Below are 9,324 nucleotides of genomic sequence, written 5' to 3' on the forward strand. Positions count from 1 at the left end.
AGTAGGCTGACCACAGATGCAAAAACAAAGAGCCTTTATTTTGGGCTTAAGCTCAGACTTCCCACCATCCAATGCAGTGGGTTAGGGAGGGAACCCCGAGCAGCTGCAAAGCTGGGTTTTTATTATGGTTTGAGCAAGGAACAGGACTTTCCAACTTGGCAGTCACTTGATTGGTTCCCATTTAGCAGAAGCAAGCTTGTTGAAAACTGATTGGTTGGTGCTGATCTGGGTTGGGGGACTTCATGCAGTGTCTAAGTAACAAGGCGTGCCTGGGTACAGAGTGCTAATGAAAAGTATCCAGGTAACAGTATCATTTTGACTAGCCAAGCAAAGGTTACTAACTGACCTTTAATTTGACTGGTCAAATGCTTGGGGACTCTTCAAGGTGGTTACTGAATTATTGTTTCTGATTTTCAGGGAGGTTATTGAGTTATTATATCTTGTTTCCATGGACTATAGTTTCATGTTCTGAGAAATGGAAACATGATCTAAGCACCTATGGGAACATTACCAGGAAACAGAAACTCAGGCCTACAGTATCCTATGAAGCCTGTCAGGACAGCATAGCTGCTACAGCACAGCTGTTTGGGCCCTTCATTTTTCTCTTAAGAGTTGGGACCTTAAAGTCATTTAGGACATGGGTATTGAGTCAATCTGGCTGCTTCTCTATGAAGCATATAGATGGAGTTAGAGAATGTCAGAGGCCATCTGAGTGGCTCTATAAGAGTTGCTGAAATTAAAACAGCAGCTGGGTATACAAGATCTGATGGTTAATAGCACTACTATTGAGATGATGGTAGATATGGCTTATTTTTACCATGAAGACATAGTCGGTTTCAAAGCTGTTCACAGTGGGTGCTGTTTGGCATAGTCTTAGTCTGATGTAGACTTTGTAAAGCAAAGGAAATGGTAGCAGAATTATCAGAAATAGGCAGACAGACGGTATTTTATTTGCAGTTAGGATGATTATGAGGTCCTCTCATCTGCTTGCAGCTGGGGAGGCTGTCACTATGGTACTTGCCATGTCAGTAGCTTGTACTAGGGGTTGATTTAATGAGGAACGCTGTAAGCCACTGGTGGTCAGGAGCAGAAGTTCTGGTAAGGACTGGAACCCAGGAAGGAGATGTCTCTAGTAGGGAAGCCCTGCCTGGGTCACTAGAATCCCAACAAAAAGAAGTTTGGGGAGAGAAAGGGGAACCTGAGGGTGGGGAAGAAAGGAAGTTGCAGATGGATGAGACCTGAGCAACTCTTGGTTTGAGGTAAAAAGAAAAATTAATGGCAGAACATGCCAGAGGAGGATGTGTTCTTACGATGTGTCGTTGTTTTTTTAATTTTAAAGGCATCAGAGAGTAAACAAAGGTTTGAATGTGGTTGTTAAAAATCTCTTTAGTTAATCTCTTTAACTAAATTCTTTGTCACAAATATGTTAAATCACATATAGAAGAACATAATAGGCTGAATATTACAAAGACCAACATTGACCACAATAAATTTGGCTTTGGACTCGGAAATTTTGTCTCTATGCTTATCATTGAAGTTTTGGCAGTACAAATATATGTTACTGAAGTTTTTCATGTGTAAGCATAGAAATATTACAGTTAATATTGATATAATAAAATGAAATGTGTAGCTGGGCTAGGTGGCGCATGCCTGTAATCCTAGCACTCAGGGAGGAAGAGGCAGGTGGATCTCAGTTCAAGGCCAGCTTGGTCCTGCAAGTCCGGGACAGTCAAGGCTACACAAAGAACCCCTGTCTTGAGAGACAAAACAAAACAAAACAAAACAAAACAAAACAAAAAAAAAAAAAGAAAAGAAAGAAATAAAAAAGAAAAAATGAACTATGTTTTAAAGAAGCAAAGATAGCATTAGACTAGAATAATTTAAATAAGCCAGGCAAGGTGGCATACTCCTGTAATCTCAGCACTCAGGGAAGCAGAGACAGGTGGATCTCTGTGAGCTCAAGGCCAGCCTGGTCTACAAAGCAAGTCCAGGACAGACAGAGCTACACAGAGAAACCTTGTCTTGAAAAACCAAACCAAACCAAACCAAACAACCCCCCCCAAAAAAAAACAATCAAAAAACAAGAACAAAAACTATTTAGAGTAATTTAAGTGTAGGTAACCCGAAGTGGCTTAAGTAGGGCATTGGTCTGAGTAAACAAACAGTTATAACAGAAGGGACCTAATCTTCATCAGTCAAGATTAGCATTATTTTTATACAAACAAACAATTCATTAAAAACTTAAATATCTTTTACATTTAACAGGATTTAGAAAGTGAAGCACTTCCCCTCTGGGCAGGAGGAGATCTTTTTAGATTAACGTAGATTGTCTTTACTTTTTAGGGACTTACTGTGGAAAGTAATAATTTATTAGCAACAGTAGTTGACTTATTAATCCAAAGAACTGAGGCTTAAAGGCACAGAGAAACTTGATATGATGTGCCACACTTATGAACAGATCTAAGTTTTGTCCACTGATGTAAGTTCTAGGGTTAGCATGAAGTTGAGCAGGAATGTTCCAAGCGTGCTGTGAATCTTTACTTGAAACAGAAGCTTTATTGGTCGACAGGAGGCTTTGCCAAACAGGAACAAGTGAACATCTTTTGGAGAAATCAAACCACAGGTTTTAAGCACCTTTATTTACTACAAGGAGCAAACAAGGTTAAAAGTTAAGAAAACCTATCGTCAATAGAGAGTCAGGCATCAATTTTTCCCTCAATGTAACAGAATTCTGACTTTAGGAATTATAATTAAGCTAACTCTATATTATAATAGTTTAGTCATTTTTTTATATAAATACTTTAATGTAAAATTTATTTAGTTATTTTTTTAAAAATGTCTACTTTTACTTCATGAGTACAACTGTTTTGCCTGCATATATGTCTGTGTCACGTGCCTGCCTAGTGCCCACTGATTCTGGAAGATGATCTTGGGACCCCGGAACTGGAATTACTAATGGCTGTACAAGCTGCTGCATGTGTGCTGGGAATCAAACCTAGGTCCTCTGGAAGAGCAGTTAGTACTCTTAACTGCTGAGCTACCTTCTAGCCTCTATTGAATATTTTAATTTAGCTATGTACTTTATGTCATTATTCATCTGGTGGTAGTCTGGGATTCGGCTGTCAACTTCCAAGGCTCCCTGTCTCACCGGGGGAGGTAGGAATGAGTTTTCTTCTGGGCAACCAAGCCCTGGAGTTCAGCTGCAAATTTCCAGAGAGGACGGGAGCCCTCTCTTTCCCAGATAAATAACAAATCTCAGGCGGCCATGGTGAAGAAGTGGAGCAAGAGAGATTTATTTTGTGAATCAAGGACTTATAAACGCTGGGCAGTGGGAGGGGCTCTGAGGGTGAGTGTGTTTGATTCGATGGGGCTAGAGATGCTAGGGATACTTGATTTACATGTGGGCATTTGCTCATTTCCATGCAGTAGCACAGTCCTATCACAAGGAGCACACAGTTCTTAATTATTCTATGGATGGGGGAGACTCTCCAGGCACAGTTAAAGGCCATTGGTGGAAAGTCAAGTAAGACAACAGGACATCTCATTAGCATAGGGGAAAGATCTGCAGGAAACCCCCCCGGTGCTTGCTGAACAGGTTTCTTATCGGGAAAGGGTCCAACCTGTAATTTTTCCTGACAGCTATGTGACTCTCCTTACAGAATCTGGGTTTTCCCAAATCAGGCAAAGAAAGAACCCCTCTGAGAAAGGAAGTCCATTGTATAGACTGAGCTCAGAGGCTATCCCGAAACACCAGACTTCAACCTTACCAGAAGAGTCCCACAATTTTATATTTATAATCCTTTTTATTTTTGACTTAATGTCTTCTATGTTTAATTTTGTTTACAAAATCTTGAAACCAATAATACTTTTAATTATAACTCAATAAACCATATTTGAAACACAGAAGACATGGACAACTATATTCCAAATATCTAACAGTTTTAAGTACAGGTGAGGCATGGTAATCAACTTAAATACACTGCAAAAGAGAACTGTCTATCTATGAGGAGGTTATAGTTTGAAAATTAGTAGGCTGGAGAGATGGCTCAGTGGTTAAGAACACTGACTACTCTTACAGCAGACCTGGACTCAATTCCTAACACCTACATGGAGGTTTACAGCCCTCTGTAACTCCAGTTCCATGTGATCTGATGCCCTCTCCCGGCCCCTATAGGTGAATAATAAAATAAAAAACTAAAACACCTTAAGGTGTTTATATATAGACGTACATCCCTAAAAATCACACTTTATGTACACATCTTAAAAATAATAGAAACGATATTATCGATGCACTGTATATATTAACTATAGGCCTTTTAGCTTTTGGAATGAAAATATAATATAGATTACATGAAATCTTCAGGAAGACATAAGACAGCTGGCTGGCACATTGAAGTAATGTGTAACATGTTCGTATTGAACCGCTGAGAAGGGCAAAGGACAGCGTGCAGCTTCTTATCTGGCAGACAGTGTGGACCTTCGAGAGAGCTCTGCTATAAAAGCAAGGTATGCCAGTTGGTCAGTTTACTTGCCTTTTCCTGTTTCTAGAAGACCTTATCTTTTGTGTTTGGACTGAGAGTTGTACTGCAGGTGTGTGGGGCAGGGTGGGAAGGCAGGAGGAGGGGAGGTTGGACCTTTGGATCTCAGGTTTGTGACTTTTGGATGGAGGGAGAGGGAGTAGAGAGGCAGCGATGAAGGAGTTTTGCTGTCTAGAAAGCAGTTTAGAAATTCGAGGATTAAGCATAAATTAGCTTAAAAAAAATGCAACCCAGGGAGGGATGTTTTCAGTGGGAGAAGCAAAGGCTGATGTTTACTGCTTGCAGTCCAGGTCCAGGCCAGGCATGCACATAGAAGGGAGTGGGCTAGGGGAAAGGAGTCAGGAACAGATAGATATGTGAGTTTCTGACAGAGAAGCTATCAGAGGGGAGGCGGGTACACGTGTGTATGAGTGTGTTATAGTGTAAAGGAAGGACTCCTGAATGTGGCCATCATGGAGAAGCCAGAACTCCTCTTGTCTGATTAGAGCAGTGAGTTTGGCTACAGAGGTTTGGCTTAGGAAGAAAGCCTCACCAGCCATCCTGAGAAAAGTTTCTCCTGCTACAGATCAGCAGCCAAGGACACGGTTTGGCTAGGTAGGAAGACAAAGATAAAGGGTTGAAAGTAGGAAACCTTGCTCCGTATTTCAGTGTGTTAATGTAAGGTCATTTTGAACCAGGAAGTGGAATGTGCCACCCTCTGGCCAGTGCTTGCCATTGTCCAGGGGTACTGCGGCCATGCTGCGTCCCAGTAGACTGTGAGACTTTGGCTGATTAGAACTATTAAGTCTCAGGGTTGATACATTTTTAGGAGATGTCCATAGCTGATTTAGAGGTTTGTTTGCCCAAGGCTGGGAGGAGGGATGAGAAATACTTTTTCCCCACAGGCCAAAATAAACACCATTCTCTTTCCTTGAGGGTTCCTACTCAGTAACGGAGTGTCCCCATTACTGAAAAGGATGTCTCCACAAATCCTCTTGAGAAGGACTGACAGTATGATCATGGGAAACTGTACCTCGTACTGAGGTCTTCTTGATGGATGATCAGAGAGAAAGCATTTCCAGAGGAGGTGGGAAAGTCTCAAAATTCACCCGAAGTTGAGTCAGCCAGTGGTGGCTGGTGAACCTGTGAGCACACTGATAATATTCTTTGTTGGAGTCACTCTAAGGAGGAAGGATACAAAAAGTTGGGAAGGGAAAAGAGCAGAAGAAAACTCCCATTGGAGAACCGACATCCCTGCTTCCTGTGTGGACTACCAAATATAAGGTTGGTGGGAGGGGAACAGAGAAGGGAATGAGGGACTTGACAACATTACATGCTTTTATCTGGGAGTAAAACCTGCAGGAGGAGAGTGTAGAGTGAGAATCAGAGCCTGCTGTCTGCCTACAGGCTGAATATTTGCAGGGCAGAAAGCGAGCATGAAGGGTTGGGGAGTGGTGAGTTACAGAACACGGGTGATGGGTAGCAGTCTTTTTCAGGGGTGGAATTTAACTAGGGTGGAGGTGCAGGAGGGAAGAATCCAGGAAAATGAGTTCGTTTCAGAAATGCAAATTACTGTGGTTTGGAACCGCCATCACATATTAAAAGAAAGAAGGAAAGAAGAAAATAAGGAAGGAAAGAAAGAAAGAAAGAAAGAAAGAAAGAAAGAAAGAAAGAAAGAAAGGAAGGAAGGAAGAAAGGAAGGAAGGAAGAAAGGAAGAAAGGAAGAAAAAGAAAAATGAAGGAGCTTCATTAAACGACAGAGCCCCAGCTAACATGAAGGCAGATGCCATTAATTCCACTGGAATTCCTACTTCACAGCTGGTGAGAAGCTTGAAACAGATTCTGGGCTGAAAGGCCCCTTTCTTTTCCATGTCCCCACAATTTTTGTCTTGCCTCAGAAGGTTGGGTCAGCAAGAAATATGAGGGAGAGAGGATGCTGGGAAAAGGGAAGATGGTAATGTGCCAAGCTATATGGTCCAACAACCCAGGCTAGGTCACTCATTTTTGGTAATCCAATTAAAAGAGCCAGATCAATCAAAAACAAAACAAAACAAAACAAAACAAAACAAAACAAAACAAAACAAAGATCTATTCAGTGTGGCCTCACTGAGAGACAAAGAGACACAGCCTTTGACCCCTCCTTGACAGACCGTCTTCCGGAGTCCCAGTGTGAGGTTTCACTTTAATTGCATAGTTAAACTATGTATATCTTAGCGGTTCTGCTCAAGTGTGATCCTGCTTGGCTGTGCCCCTATAAAGTGGTCTGAGAAGCTGCAAATCTCTTTCTGGGAGAAAAGTCTTCCTTCTGGCTACTCCATCTTTCCAGTATGAGGTTCCTGAGAGGAATTCTAATTCCTTGAAGTCCATTGTTTTAGTAGTCTAAACAGTTAAAATGAAGGACACATGAGTCTCTTTGGGGTACTGTCATTCCTTCCAGGCTAGTTATATCTCTGTTTTGGCATTTAAATCTTGAGGTGGATGGAAAATGTTTATGTCTGGATAAACAGAATACCCTCAGTGTCACCTATTGGTATAAGTTTTTAGTAACCACTTAGGTTTTAGTGACTATTGGAAGGCTGGAACAAGGAATTCCATTTTGTTGGTTTAAGATAGGGTCTTGCCATGAAGACTAGGTGGGCCTCAAACTTGAGATCTTCTGTCTTCAGCTTCCCAAGTGAGGGGATTCCAGGCAAATTCTACCAAGTTAAGTGGGACTTCATTTCAATCCTGACTCCTCCCATCCTGCCCCACTTTTCTTTAAACAATATTTTCTGAAGATGTGGCTGATTAACCATCTAGTGGTTGTTCTCCGCTGTGTTTGCTAAAGAGAGTGATCACACAGACAAAAAGCCAGGGAAAGGTCAGTGAACACTGATGGATGGAAGGGCATCATTTCAGTAGAGTGTTTCTAAAAGGCTTTGTGTCTTAAATGACTTACATAATACATGCATAAAAGAGTCAGCTAGCATTATTGCACTGAAGAACACAAGTTTGTGTGTGTGTGTGTGTGTGTGTGTGAATTAACTCAGCTTTCCTATTGACAATTTAGGTCTTTGACTTAGTAGGGTAAAAAGGCCAGAGAATTGGCAAAACCCAAAATTTTAGATTTCTTACAAGTCTAGGGAACAGTTGTTAGTTATTGTTAGGGTCGGAGAATCACTGAAGAAAGACCCCAGACTCAAGCAGTATGCAAAAGCAAGGAGTGTTTATTTTGCAGAAAATTTCCAGCATGCCAGGGCCATCATTCTATACAACGGGACCATGAAGTCAGCACACAGGCTCAGTTTAAAGGGAATTAGGAAGATTTCCAGAAGGAATGAGGTTAGTAGTAGACTCAGGAGGTGAGGGGCGGATTTAGGATTGGCTAAACATTTACAACTTACTATGGGCTTTCCAGAGTTTGCTAAGGGCTTTTCCTCAGGTTTGCGAATCATCATACTTAGCTCAAGTCTGTATGTTAACCTTTAAGCTGACTGGCTGCCTGCTAACTACGGTATTCCAGAAACTGTTTTCCTATGTTCTGAAAAATAGAAACTTAGGCCTAGTTAGGCAAAGTTGAAAATGAAGCCTGTCATGGAGTCAGATTAGCCAAACAGATTGGGGTCTTCTGGGCGGGGGGGGGGGGGGGTGTCTCTCGGGAGCTTGGAGTTATTTAGACTTCTCATTATTACAAACATTATGTGCAAATGTATCTCACAGATAATAGAAAAATACTAATTTTGCCAGGGCCCACAGATTAAGTCTCAAGTAGCAAGATTGCTCAGATGGCAGGTTACTGTCTGTAAGACACTAAAGCCAGAGTTATGCCACATGTGCAACTGAGACTGTTTTACAGAGGGTGGGCTGGATCTCTGGAGGCCCAAAAGCATCTATCATGAGCAGGTGTCAGTAGCTAAGGGAACTAAAGGAAAAAAAATGGTAGAAAGGTCTAATACAGTGTGGAAAGTTTCCATTGTTTTTTGAAAAGAACAAAGTCATGTGAAACTATGTGAATGGGAGTGTACTGGATAATTTTATGTCAGCTTGACACAAGCTAGAGTCATCAGACGAGGGAGTCTCAACTGAGAAAATGCCTCCTTAAGATCTGGCTGTAGGGGCTGGAGAGAAATCTCAGTGGTTAAGAGCACTACTGTCTGCTCTTCCAGAGGTCTTGAGTTCAATTCCCAGCAACAACATGGTGACTTGAAACCACTTATACTGGGATCTGATGCCCTCTTCCAGCTTGCAGGTATACATGCAGACAGATCACTTCTATGCATAAAATAAATAAATAAATCTTAAAAAAATAAAAGAAAAAATCTGGCTATAAGCAAGCCTGTAGGACATTTTTTAAATGTTTAAATTTTAAAATTTTTAAATTGATGGGGGAGGGCCCAGTTGATTATGGGTGGTGCTGGTGGTCCTGGGTTTTATAAGAAAGCAGGCTGAGCAAGCCATATGTAAGAAGCCTGCGAGGAATCTTAGGATATGGCTGCTCTGACAAGAAATCACATCCAAAGACTTACTAGATCTGTGTGATTGGTTTGGAATACAAACACCCTTTAATCCAGGAGACAGAAGCAAGTAGATCTGAGTTCAAGGCCAGCCTAGTATAGAGCAAGTTTCAGGTAAAGAAAAGCTTAGGTTCAGGCATGATAATACACACCTTTAATCTCAAACAATAAAGGTAAAGTTAGTTTGTAGAAGGAAGCATCCAAGTTTGAAAACGATGTTTAATTGAGTGGCAGAAAAAGTAATGAATCAGAAAAGTAATGACGGACTAGAATACACCCAATTCTAATGAGAAGAGAGAAGAAAGGGAAGCTGC

The sequence above is a fragment of the Meriones unguiculatus genome, chromosome 9, assembly GCF_030254825.1.
Source record: "Meriones unguiculatus strain TT.TT164.6M chromosome 9, Bangor_MerUng_6.1, whole genome shotgun sequence".
Taxonomy (NCBI): domain Eukaryota; kingdom Metazoa; phylum Chordata; class Mammalia; order Rodentia; family Muridae; genus Meriones; species Meriones unguiculatus.